The sequence below is a fragment of the Pseudophryne corroboree genome, chromosome 5, assembly GCF_028390025.1.
Source record: "Pseudophryne corroboree isolate aPseCor3 chromosome 5, aPseCor3.hap2, whole genome shotgun sequence".
Taxonomy (NCBI): domain Eukaryota; kingdom Metazoa; phylum Chordata; class Amphibia; order Anura; family Myobatrachidae; genus Pseudophryne; species Pseudophryne corroboree.
Window position 1 is genome coordinate 124,833,657 of NC_086448.1, and position 14,413 is coordinate 124,848,069.

Below are 14,413 nucleotides of genomic sequence, written 5' to 3' on the forward strand. Positions count from 1 at the left end.
CAGACACTCTACTCCGTCTCCTCATCATTTTTCTCCTCATACATGTCGACACAAACGTACCGACACACAGCACACACACAGGGAATGCTCTGATAGAGGACAGGACCCCACTAGCCCTTTGGGGAGACAGAGGGAGAGTTTGCCAGCACACACCAGAGCGCTATATATATACAGGGATAACCTTATATAAGTGTTTTTCCCTTTATAGCTGCTGTATTGTTTATACTGCGCCTAATTTGTGCCCCCCTCTCTTTTTTAACCCCTTTCTGTAGTGTAGTGACTGCAGGGGAGAGCCAGGGAGCTTCCCTCCAACTGAGCTGTGAGGGAAAATGGCGCCAGTGTGCTGAGGAGATAAGGACGCCGAGAAAGGGGCGGAGCCTATCATCCGTTTTTCTGTATGTTTTGGCAGGGGTTAAATGCATCCATATAGCCCAGGAGTTATATGTGATGCATTTATTTTAGCCATAAAAGGTTTTCTAACGATTTATTGCGTCTCAGGGCGCTGCCCCCCCAGCGCCCTGCACCCTCAGTGACCGGAGTGTGAAGTGTGCTGAGAGCAATGGCGCACAGCTGCGGTGCTGTGTGCCTACCTTTATCTGAAGACAGGAAAGTCTTCTGCCGCCGATTTTTCCGGACCTCTTCGCTCTTCTGGCTCTGTAAGGGGGCCGGCGGCGCGGCTCCGGTGACCCATCCAGGCTGAACCTGTGATCGTCCCTCTGGAGCTAATGTCCAGTAGCCTAAGAAGCCCAATCCACTCTGCACGCAGGTGAGTTCGCTTCTTCTCCCCTTAGTCCCTCGATGCAGTGAGCCTGTTGCCAGCAGGTCTCACTGAAAATAATAAACCTAAACTAAAACTTTCACAAAGAGCTCAGGAGAGCACCTAGTGTGCACCCTTCTCGTCGGGCACAGAAATCTAACTGAGGCTTGGAGGAGGGTCATAGGGGGAGGAGCCAGTGCACACCAGGTGATCCTAAAGCTTTCTTTAGATGTGCCCTGTCTCCTGCGGAGCCGCTATTCCCCATGGTCCTTACGGAGTTCCCAGCATCCACTAGGACGTCAGAGAAATAGGGTTTACCAGTGTATTCTACGGCCAGGAAAAGGCTTACGTAGGATACCTGTCCGCCCTTTGCTGATAGATAAAGTCTGCTATCACCTGCTAGGTTGTGGGTATGAGGAAAAACCGGACGATGCCCCCAATTGATAATGTCGATATTATCTTACACTATAAAGCTATACCTTTAAACACACTCTTACCATGGAGCCGTTGCGGCCGCTAGACTTAATACACACGCTACGCACTTCGCACGCTATTTGCGTGCAGAGTCCCGTTCCGTGTACGCACTTATCGTACACATGCCGCGCTGGGTGTACAAAGTACGCACAACGCGCGCACACACTCTTGATAAACTTTAAACCTTGTTAGTAATGCAATGCAATGATGTTATACCTTAAACCTTACGCAGCGCTGACGGTATAAAGTACCCGCAGTGCGTACACACCTTATCAATACACTCTTAAACCTTATACAGTTAAATACACTTTAAACCTTAGCAGGGAAATGAGGACACAACACCGATATGTAGTTAACCGCTGGGTTCTAACACCACAGTGGATTATTTGAAAGGGGATAACAATACAAGTTATACACTACAAGGCTAACAAGATAAATCTACAACAGAATAATGGCTACAGTCAATGTACATATGTGAGAATATTCGCTTGCGCAACCTGGACCAGTCCTCCGCTCATCAGGTACATAGCGTTCAGAGTCTTCTGACCGGCCAGGCAGCAATAGGCTTTTTATACACAACTTCCATACACAATACAATGGTTACTGTAATCTCTTTGTTCATTGGACACAGAGATGCATCTTTACATTACAGGAGAGGTCATAGGTTGATTTGAAAAGGTGGGCGATGTCTTTCCCAACTGCTCTTGTGGGTGGTTCTCCTCTGGATTCCCGCCGCATACATAATATACAGTAAAATAAGATTTTACTTACCGATAAATCTATTTCTCGGAGTCTGTAGTGGATGCTGGGGTTCCTGAAAGGACCATGGGGAATAGCGGCTCCGCAGGAGACAGGGCACAAAAAGTAAAGCTTTTCCAGATCAGGTGGTGTGCACTGGCTCCTCCCCCTATGACCCTCCTCCAGACTCCAGTTAGGTACTGTGCCCGGACGAGCGTACACAATAAGGGAGGATTTTGAATCCCGGGTAAGACTCATACCAGCCACACCAATCACACCGTACAACCTGTGATCTAAACCCAGTTAACAGTATGATAACAGCGGAGCCTCTGAAAGATGGCTTCCTTCAACAATAACCCGAATTAGTTAACAATAACTATGCACAATTTATGCAGATAATCCGCACTTGGGATGGGCGCCCAGCATCCACTACGGACTCCGAGAAATAGATTTATCGGTAAGTAAAATCTTATTTTCTCTATCGTCCTAGTGGATGCTGGGGTTCCTGAAAGGACCATGGGGATTATACCAAAGCTCCCAAACGGGCGGGAGAGTGCGGATGACTCTGCAGCACCGAATGAGAGAACTCCAGGTCCTCCTTAGCCAGAGTATCAAATTTGTAAAATTTTACAAACGTGTTCTCCCCTGACCACGTAGCTGCTCGGCAAAGTTGTAATGCCGAGACCCCTCGGGCAGCCGCCCAAGATGAGCCCACCTTCCTTGTGGAGTGGGCCTTTACAGATTTAGGCTGTGGCAGGCCTGCCACAGAATGTGCAAGTTGGATTGTGCTACAGATCCAACGAGCAATCGTCTGCTTAGACGCAGGAGCACCCATCTTGTTGGGTGCATACAATATAAACAACGAGTCAGATTTTCTGACTCCAGCTGTCCTTGCAATATATATTTTTAATGCTCTGACAACGTCCAGTAACTTGGAGTCCTCCAAGTCACTTGTAGCCGCAGGCACTACAATAGGCTGGTTCAGATGAAATGCTGACACCACCTTAGGGAGAAAATGCGGACGAGTCCGCAGTTCTGCCCTGTCCGAATGGAAAATCAGATATGGGCTTTTGTAAGATAAAGCTGCCAATTCTGATACTCTCCTGGCAGAAGCCAGGGCTAGAAGCATGGTCACTTTCCAAGTGAGATATTTCAAATCCACCTTTTTTAGTGGTTCAAACCAATGAGATTTTAGAAAGTCCAAAACCACATTGAGATCCCACGGTGCCACTGGAGGCACCACAGGAGGCTGTATATGCAGCACTCCCTTAACAAAGGTCTGGACTTCAGGGACTGAAGCCAATTCTTTTTGAAAGAAAATCGACAGGGCCGAAATTTGAACCTTAATAGATCCCAATTTGAGACCCATAGACAATCCTGATTGCAGGAAATGTAGGAATCGACCCAGTTGAAATTCCTCCGTCGGAGCACTCCGATCTTCGCACCACGCAACATATTTTCGCCAAATTCGGTGATAATGTTGCACGGTTACTTCCTTCCTTGCTTTAATCAAAGTAGGAATGACTTCTTCCGGCATGCCTTTTTCCTTTAGGATCCGGCGTTCAACCGCCATGCCGTCAAACGCAGCCGCGGTAAGTCTTGAAACAGACAGGGACCCTGCTGAAGCAAGTCCCTCCTTAGAGGTAGAGGCCACGGATCTTCCGTGATCATCTCTTGAAGTTCCGGGTACCAAGTCCTTCTTGGCCAATCCGGAACCACTAGTATCGTTCTTACGCCTCTTTGCCGTATAATTCTCAATACTTTTGGTATGAGAGGCAGAGGAGGAAACACATACACCGACTGGTACACCCAAGGCGTTACCAGCGCGTCCACAGCTATTGCCTGCGGATCTCTTGACCTGGCGCAATACCTGTCCAGTTTTTTGTTGAGGCGAGACGCCATCATGTCCACCATTGGTCTTTCCCAACGGGTTACCAGCATGTGGAAGACTTCTGGATGAAGTCCCCACTCTCCCGGGTGAAGATCGTGTCTGCTGAGGAAGTCTGCTTCCCAGTTGTCCACTCCCGGGATGAACACTGCTGACAGTGCTATCACATGATTCTCTGCCCAGCGAAGAATCCTTGCAGCTTCTGCCATTGCACTCCTGCTTCTTGTGCCGCCCTGTCTGTTCACATGGGCGACTGCCGTGATGTTGTCCGACTGGATCAACACCAGTTTTCCCTGAAGCAGAGGTTCTGCCTGGCTTAAAGCATTGTATATTGCTCTTAGTTCCAGAATGTTTATGTGAAGAGACGTTTCCAGGCTCGTCCATACTCCCTGGAAGTTTCTTCCTTGTGTGACTGCTCCCCAGCCTCTCAGGCTGGCGTCCGTGGTCACCAGGATCCAATCCTGTATGCCGAATCTGCGGCCCTCCAATAGATGAGGACTCTGCAACCACCACAGAAGAGACACCCTTGTCCTTGGAGACAGGGTTATCCGTAGGTGCATCTGAAGATGCGACCCTGACCATTTGTCCAACAGATCCCTTTGGAAAATTCTTGCGTGGAATCTGCCGAATGGAATTGCTTCGTAAGAAGCCACCATTTTTCCCAGGACTCTTGTGCATTGATGTACAGACACCTTTGCTGGTTTTAGGAGGTTCCTGACAAGCTCGGATAACTCCTTGGCTTTTTCTTCCGGGAGAAAAACCTTTTTCTGAACCGTGTCCAGAATCATCCCTAGGAACAGCAGACGAGTTGTCGGCATTAACTGGGATTTTGGAATATTCAGAATCCACCCGTGCTGTTTTAGCACTTCTTGAGACAGTGCTAATCCCATCTCTAGCTGTTCTCTGGACCTTGCCCTTATTAGGAGATCGTCCAAGTATGGGATAATTAATATGCCTTTTCTTCGAAGAAGAATCATCATCTCGGCCATTACCTTTGTAAAGACCCGAGGTGCCGTGGACAATCCGAACGGCAGCGTCTGAAACTGATAGTGACAGTTTTGTACAACGAACCTGAGGTACCCCTGGTGTGAGGGGTAAATTGGAACGTGGAGATACGCATCCTTGATGTCCAAGGATACCATAAAGTCCCCCTCTTCCAGGTTCGCTATCACTGCTCTGAGTGACTCCATCTTGAACTTGAACTTCTTTATGTACAGGTTCAAGGACTTCAGATTTAGAATAGGCCTTACCGAGCCATCCGGCTTCGGTACCACAAAAAGAGTGGAATAATACCCCTTCCCTTGTTGTAGAAGAGGTACCTTGACTATCACCTGCTGAGAGTACAGCTTGTGAATGGCTTCCAAAACCGTCTCCCTTTCGGAGGGGGACGTTGGTAAAGCAGACTTCAGGAAACGGCGAGGTGGATCTGTCTCTAATTCCAACCTGTACCCTTGAGATATTATCTGCAGGATCCAGGGATCTACCTGCGAGTGAGCCCACTGCGCGCTGTAATTTTTGAGACGACCGCCCACCGTCCCCGAGTCTGCTTGAGAAGCCCCAGCGTCATGCTGAGGCTTTTGTAGAAGCCGGGGAGGGCTTCTGTTCCTGGGAAGGAGCTGCGTGTTGCTGTCTCTTCCCTCGACCTCTGCCTCGTGGCAGATATGAATAGCCCTTTGCTCTCTTATTTTTAAAAGAACGAAAGGGCTGCGGTTGAAAAGTCGGTGCCTTTTTCTGTTGGGGAGTGACTTGAGGTAGAAAGGTGGATTTCCCGGCTGTAGCCGTGGCCACCAAATCTGATAGACCGACTCCAAATAACTCCTCCCCTTTATACGGCAAAACTTCCATATGCCGTTTTGAATCCGCATCGCCTGTCCACTGTCGCGTCCATAAAGCTCTTCTGGCCGAAATGGACATAGCACTTACCCGTGATGCCAGTGTGCAGATATCCCTCTGTGCATCACGCATATAAAGAAATGCATCCTTTATTTGTTCTAACGACAGTAAAATATTGTCCCTGTCCAGGGTATCAATATTTTCAATCAGGGACTCTGACCAAACTACCCCAGCACTGCACATCCAGGCAGTCGCTACAGCTGGTCGTAGTATAACACCTGCATGTGTGTATATACTTTTTTGGATATTTTCCATCCTCCTATCTGATGGATCTTTAAGTGCGGCCGTCTCAGGAGAGGGTAACGCCACTTGTTTAGATAAGCGTGTTAGCGCCTTGTCCACCCTAGGAGGTGTTTCCCAGCGCTCCCTAACCTCTGGCGGGAAAGGGTATAATGCCAATAATTTCTTTGAAATTATCAGCTTTTTATCAGGGGCAACCCACGCTTCATTACACACGTCATTTAATTCTTCTGATTCAGGAAAAACTATAGGTAGTTTTTTCACACCCCACATAATACCCTGTATAGTGGTACCTGTAGTATCAGCTAAATGTAACGCCTCCTTCATTGCCAAAATCATATAACGTGTGGCCCTACTGGAAAATACGGTTGATTCGTCACCGTCACCACTGGAGTCAGTGCCTGTGTCTGGGTCTGTGTCGACCGACTGAGGCAAAGGGCGTTTCACAGCCCCTGACGGTGTTTGAGTCGCCTGGACAGGCACTAATTGATTGTCCGGCCGCCTCATGTCGTCAAACGACTGCTTTAGCGTGTTGACACTATCCCGTAGTTCCATAAATAAAGGCATCCATTCTGGTGTCGACTCCCTAGGGGGTGACATCCTCATATTTGGCAATTGCTCCGCCTCCACACCAATATCGTCCTCATACATGTCGACACACACGTACCGACACACAGCAGACACACAGGGAATGCTCCTAACGAAGACAGGACCCACTAGCCCTTTGGGGAGACAGAGGGAGAGTTTGCCAGCACACACCAAAAGCGCTATATATATATCAGGGATAGCCTTATAATAAGTGCTCCCTTATAGCTGCTTTGTTATATCAAAATATCGCCATAAATTTGCCCCCCCCTCTCTGTTTTACCCTGTTTCTGTAGTGCAGTGCAGGGGAGAGACTTGGGAGCCGTCCTGACCAGCGGAGCTGTGAGAGGAAATGGCGCCGTGTGCTGAGGAGATAGGCCCCGCCCCTTTTCTGGCGGGCTCGTCTCCCGCTATTTAGAGAAATCAGGCAGGGGTTAAATATCTCCATATAGCCTCTGGGGGCTATATGTGAGGTATTTTTAGCCTTTATATAGGTTACATTTGCCTCCCAGGGCGCCCCCCCCAGCGCCCTGCACCCTCAGTGACCGCGTGTGAAGTGTGCTGAGAGGAAAATGGCGCACAGCTGCAGTGCTGTGCGCTACCTTTAGAAGACTGCAGGAGTCTTCAGCCGCCGATTCTGGACCTCTTCTGACTTCAGCATCTGCAAGGGGGCCGGCGGCGCGGCTCCGGTGACCATCCAGGCTGTACCTGTGATCGTCCCTCTGGAGCTTGATGTCCAGTAGCCAAGAAGCCAATCCATCCTGCACGCAGGTGAGTTGACTCCTTCTCCCCTCAGTCCCTCGCTGCAGTGATCCTGTTGCCAGCAGGAATCACTGTAAAATAAAAAACCTAGCTAAACTTTTTCTAAGCAGCTCTTTAGGAGAGCCACCTAGATTGCACCCTTCTCGGCCGGGCACAAAAATCTAACTGGAGTCTGGAGGAGGGTCATAGGGGGAGGAGCCAGTGCACACCACCTGATCTGGAAAAGCTTTACTTTTTGTGCCCTGTCTCCTGCGGAGCCGCTATTCCCCATGGTCCTTTCAGGAACCCCAGCATCCACTAGGACGATAGAGAAATACAGTTTATATCTATATTCTACTTCTGCACATAACTATACGCAGGAACATGCGATCTTTCTCTAACCAACACCGGAATGTTACCCTTAAAATACCCTACAGCTGGATACTAGACATCACCTCATAACCTTAGTCTGTCCCTTCCTATCATGCAAAGGTGAATCCCTTAGTCCTGGAATCATTTAAACTGTTGATACTTGCTGATGTGGTGTAGGGGGGCTATGTGTACAATGTGCACTATTTGGGTTAAATATGTAATGTTCTGATAACCCTTTATGCGCCCACAAACTCCGCCGTAAATGCCCATACCATGCGCAGGATCGCGAGAGCGATCATACGCAAATTGCGGATATGTGCACGCACGGCGGAATAAGTGCACGCGCAGCGGGCATGTGTGTGTGGTTAGTACATGATGTATGCATTACAATATTTTTAAACTTTGACAGTACACAACGTGTTGCAGCAGTAATTCTTACCACAGGTCAACTACCTTGGACCACTTCACCTCAAACTAGTTGTGCGAGAAATAACATCGGTACAATGGCAGTCAATAAGCTCCTCCAGAGTGGTAGAGCAAGGCTGGATAGTCCAGTGATCAGTTCACTGTATCCTGGAGCAGACTAGTTGGTCTCTTTGATTTCCCTTGTCCAGTTAGCACGGTTCCGGTATGAATGGTCGACCATGTTATGGTCGACAGTCATTAGGTCGACCACTATTGGTCGACATTGGCATGGCCGACATGGACAAATGGTCGACACATGGAAAGGTCGACATTAGTTTTTTTACTCTTTTTGGTGTAGTTTTTTGCATAATTTGACGGGGAACCCCAAATAGTGCACCGCGTCCCCTCGCATGGCTCGCCATGCTTCGGGCAAGGTGCCTCGCTCCACTACCGCTGCGCTCGGGACAGATTACCATTCCCAATCGTAGTTCACGTGGATCGTAAAGTATGGAAAAGTTCCACAAAAGAAAAAAAAAAATGTAAAAAAACTCATGTCGACCTTTTCATGTGTCAACAATTTTCATGTGTCGACCACGTGTCCATGTCGACCATGTCAATGTCGACCAGTAGTGGTCGACCATAACATGGTCGACCACCCAAACGGATATCAGTTAGCACACGGGCATACTGCTAGTTACATAAGGACCACAATGTTCTATCAAAATAAGCATCAGAAGCCATCATTACTATAATATCAGCGCAAACAGAACACAAAGTGACCTTAACGCATTGTAGTTGGGCCATTGGCTCCTTTGTGTTCTGTTTGCGCTGATATTATAGTAATGATGGCTTCTGATGCTAATTTTGATCGAACATTGTGATCCTTATGTAACTTTAATTAAAAATGCAGTGGTATAAAGAAGTTTTTAGTTTTATGCGCCTCGATTTAACGGGTATGGTGCTCTAATAAACTCTTGCAGCATGAGTGAATGGGGTTAGAGCCTGCTATCAATTAGTATTATTAAATGATGGTACATAAATAGTCATATAATTTTAACCTTCTCTCATCAGCCTATTGTATGCGGTTTAACTAAAAGTGCTTGATCGTTTTTAGGAGGTGCGCCAATTATCAATTAGTTTATCCTTGTCAATGGAGATGATTTTATATAGTTTGTATCTCAGTACGCTGTTTATAATAAACTATGCAATTTGGTTTTAATATGTATTATGATATTGTATTTATAATGTTTCAGTGTTGTGTATAAATGTCGTTTATGCTGCTGTTATTGTCGATTTTTAATTATGTATGTATATTGTATCAATTATGCTGTTTGGATATAAATTGCCTGTTGTAATGGTGCTAGCCACACCCCCTGACGAAGTCCTGACGAAACGCGTTGGAAGTGGCCAGCAGGACTTGCGATGTGGATCCAGTGCCCGGAGGATCGGCGTGTGAGGTCCGTTTGTAGTCCGTGCGGCTGGATGTCCACAGCGGCAGTTGGTATCCAGAGAGCAACGTTGTGCATCGGTGTATGCTATCCGGAGGCTACACGAGCTGTCTACACTGCGCTGGTTACCTTTTACTTTAAAATGTATGTGAGTGAATACTTTGCCAGTAAATTACCTTTGATTATTACACTAACCATTGCGCCCTCCATTATTTTCTTTTTTATATATATATATATATATATATATATATATATATTTATATATATATATACAATTCCTTTGGCAGCACTCCCAGTCTCAGAGTATATCGGTCCGGTGCCCTCCTGACCCGTATGGCAACGGGTATAACGTAGTGTACATTCGGCGGCACTCCGGTACAAAGAAGCATACAAGCAGGTTGATAGAAAACAACGTTTCGAAGTTTTTATTAACTTCGTCCTCAGGTTATAACACATACAATAACCACATACCTTTATATCCCCTTCCCATGTGCAGGTGAGCTCCGGCGTGGGTCCGGCGTTCAGACGCCCACGAATGACGTCATCCTGCCGTCCCGCCCACCGGAGGCATCACCCTGTAATCCAAAATACAAATACAGAAAACAATCAAAAGTGCACAAAAAGCATACAAATAAAACACAATATTAAAACAAGCACAGATACAGTACACGCAAATGTCAATAGAACCTTAATATTGTAATGGTTCCCGCTGAGAGATCAATACCACGGATCAAAATCACCTGTCTAACACGTTGACACCGGACACAAGTATGCTATAAAAAGCAATGCAGTCCCAATGTCTCATTGAGACCCCTTGGTGCCAGCGTCTGTAATTCATGTATCCATTTAGATTCCTTTTGTAGCAACATTAAAGATCTATTGCCCCCTCTCACTTTGACTGGTACATGATCAATGATAATATATTTTAAACACGCCACACTATGTTTAGCGACTGCGAAATGCCGAGCTACCGGCTGATCGCTGGTACCACTCAGGATAGCTTTTCTGATGGCTAATTTATGATTCGCCATCCGTTCCCTGAGTGTGCAGTCAGTTTTACCCACATAGTGCAAACCACAGGGGCAACTAATCAAATAAATGATAAACTTAGTCGTACATGTGAGTCTAAATTTGATGGTATATTTTTTCCCACTAAAGGGATGATGGAAAATACTACCTGTCAGCAGGGATCTACAGGTCGTACAATTTAAACACCTGAAACAACCTTTACGAAGGGCAAGAAAGGTATTCTGTTCACTTTGTCTGGCAGCCAAATCAGTGACGTCAGTCTTAACTAGCCAGTCCCTTAGATTTCTTCCCCTGGTATACGTGGGCATGATACTAGTCTCAGTCATGTTTAAATCACCATCTGACTTGATCATTGGCCAAAGTGATTTAGCCACCTTAGAAATGACTCCACTCTTGGTGTTAAAATGATTAACCCAAGGTAACCTTGATCGGGTAGATGGTTTTACTTGTTGTGTCAGCAATTAACCTTGGGTTAATCATTTTAACACCAAGAGTGGAGTCATTTCTAAGGTGGCTAAATCACTTTGGCCAATGATCAAGTCAGATGGTGATTTAAACATGACTGAGACTAGTATCATGCCCACGTATACCAGGGGAAGAAATCTAAGGGACTGGCTAGTTAAGACTGACGTCACTGATTTGGCTGCCAGACAAAGTGAACAGAATACCTTTCTTGCCCTTCGTAAAGGTTGTTTCAGGTGTTTAAATTGTACGACCTGTAGATCCCTGCTGACAGGTAGTATTTTCCATCATCCCTTTAGTGGGAAAAAATATACCATCAAATTTAGACTCACATGTACGACTAAGTTTATCATTTATTTGATTAGTTGCCCCTGTGGTTTGCACTATGTGGGTAAAACTGACTGCACACTCAGGGAACGGATGGCGAATCATAAATTAGCCATCAGAAAAGCTATCCTGAGTGGTACCAGCGATCAGCCGGTAGCTCGGCATTTCGCAGTCGCTAAACATAGTGTGGCGTGTTTAAAATATATTATCATTGATCATGTACCAGTCAAAGTGAGAGGGGGCAATAGATCTTTAATGTTGCTACAAAAGGAATCTAAATGGATACATGAATTACAGACGCTGGCACCAAGGGGTCTCAATGAGACATTGGGACTGCATTGCTTTTTATAGCATACTTGTGTCCGGTGTCAACGTGTTAGACAGGTGATTTTGATCCGTGGTATTGATCTCTCAGCGGGAACCATTACAATATTAAGGTTCTATTGACATTTGCGTGTACTGTATCTGTGCTTGTTTTAATATTGTGTTTTATTTGTATGCTTTTTGTGCACTTTTGATTGTTTTCTGTATTTGTATTTTGGATTACAGGGTGATGCCTCCGGTGGGCGGGACGGCAGGATGACGTCATTCGTGGGCGTCTGAACGCCGGACCCACGCCGGAGCTCACCTGCACATGGGAAGGGGATATAAAGGTATGTGGTTATTGTATGTGTTATAACCTGAGGACGAAGTTAATAAAAACTTCGAAACGTTGTTTTCTATCAACCTGCTTGTATGCTTCTTTGTACCGGAGTGCCGCCGAATGTACACTATATATATATATATATATATATATATATATTTATTTATTAATATTAAAGTCCAAAAATCAGAGGCGGCACCCAGAGGCTGGTGAACAAACAAATACTGTATTCAAGTGAGGTCAACGTTTCGGGGACCACCTCCCTGTCTTTAGGACAACATAACAGTGTGAAACAAACATTTAAATATACACACTTACCCCCCATCAGCGTCCGCCGTGGACACACCAGCCGCTCTTCCTGCTCGGCGCCCTGTGCGCACCACGTGGTGCGGAAGTGACATCGTGGCAACCTGCAAGCCGCGTGACCATGGCAACGCTGAGGGAGGAAACACAAACACATAAGCCACAGTGTTGCCACTTGGCTACAAACAATTTAAACGTGCACATTCAAACACTTGTCACAATACTTAACCCCCTGACAATGTATATATGTCTGTGGAAAACTGTGAATTGAAAATAGGATTTTAATACCTACAGGTAAATCCTTTTCTCTTAGTCCGTAGAGGATGCTGGGGACACCAAAAGAACCATGGGGTATAGACGGGATCCGCAGGAGACACGGGCACTTTAAGACTTTGGAAAAGGGGTGTGCATTGGCTCCTCCCTCTATGCCCCTCCTCCAGACTCCAGTTATAGGAACTGTGCCCAGGGAGATGGACAAATTTCGAGGAAAGGATTTATTGTTAATTAAGGTGATATTCATACCAGCACACACCACAAACAAGAACCCAAGCCAAAGGCATGAACCAATGTCAGCAACAGGCTGACTATAAACATAACACAACACAACATGTGTGTAACCAGAATCAATAACTGCAGATACAGCACTGGGACGGGCGTCCAGCATCCTCTACGGACTAAGAGAAAAGGATTTACCGGTAGGTATTAAAATCCTATTTTCTCATACGTCCTAGAGGATGCTGGGGACACCAAAAGAACCATGAGGTTATACCAAAGCTCTAGAACGGGCGGGAGAGTGCGGATTACTCTGCAGCACCGATCAACCAAACTTTAGGTCGTCATCGGCCAGGGTATCAAACTTGTAAAACTTCGCAAAAAAGTGTTCGAACCCGACCAAGTAGCAGCTCGGCAAAGTTGCAATGCCGAGACCCCTCGGGCAGCCGCCCAAGAAGAGCCCACCTTCCTAGTAGAATGGGCCTTCACCGATTCCGGTAATGGTAATCCGGCCGTGGAATGAGCATGCTGAATCGTGTTACAGATCCAGCGTGCAATGGTCTGTTTGGAAGCAGGGCACCCAATCTTGTTGGGAGCATACAGGACAAACAGAGCCTCGGTTTTCCTAACCCGAGCCGTTCTTGCGACATAGATTTTCAGAGCTCTGACCACATCCAAAGATTTTGACTCAACGAAAGCGTCAGTAGCCACTGGCACCACAATAGGTTGATTCATGTGGAAAGAGGAAACCACCTTCGGCAGAAATTGTTGCCGAGTCCTCAACTCTGCTCTATCTTCATGAAAGATTAAATAAGGGCTCTTGTGAGACAAGGCCGCTAACTCAGACACGCACCTTGCGGACGCCAAAGCCAACAGGAGGACCACTTTCCAAGTGAAAAACTTCAACTCCACCGTCTGTAAAGGCTCAAACCAATGCGATTGATGGGACTGCAACACCACGTTAAGATCCAATGGTGCCACAGGGGGCACAAATGGAGGTTGGATGTGCAACACACCCTTCACGAAAGTTTGAACTTCTGGAAGGGAGGCCAATTGCCTTTGAAAGAAAACCGATAAGGCTGACATTTGAACCTTAACTGAGCCCAACTTCAGGCCCGCCTCCACACCTGCTTGTAGTAAATGGAGAAAACGTCCTAGCTGGAACTCTTCCGCAGGAGCCTTCTTGGATTCACACCAAGATACATACTTCCTCCAAATGCGGTGGGAACGTTTAGACGTTACTCCCTTTCTGGCCTGAAGAAGTGTGGGAATGACTTCACTGGGAATACCCTTCCATGCTAAGATCTGGCGTTCAACAGCCAAACATAGCCACGGAAAGTCTTGGTATACGCATGGCCCCTGCATCTCTGTATCCCTTCCCTGTGTCTTTGTATCCCCTCCCTACCGCCCCTCTGTATCCCCTCCTTACCGCCCAGCGTCTCTGTATCCCCTCCCTACCGACATGCGTATCTGTATCCCCTCCCTACCACCCCGCGTCTCTGTATCCCCTCCCTACCGCCCAGCGTCTCTGTATCCCCTCCCTACCGACATGCGTATCTGTATCCCCTCCCTACCACCCCGCGTCTCTGTATGCCCTCCCTACCGCCCCGCATCTC

General features: G+C 46.9%; 1 protein-coding gene across 1 annotated transcript in view; it reads right to left on the reverse strand.

Annotated features, from left to right (window-relative positions):
- LOC134927356 (syncytin-2-like) overlaps positions 1-14,413 on the reverse strand; it is a 92,830-nt gene that overhangs the window by 16,424 nt on the left and 61,993 nt on the right. The window contains exon 2 of the mRNA XM_063921689.1: positions 12,321-12,438. The gene's annotated coding sequence lies outside the window, so the exon portion shown is untranslated. The remainder of the gene's footprint in view (positions 1-12,320; positions 12,439-14,413) is intronic.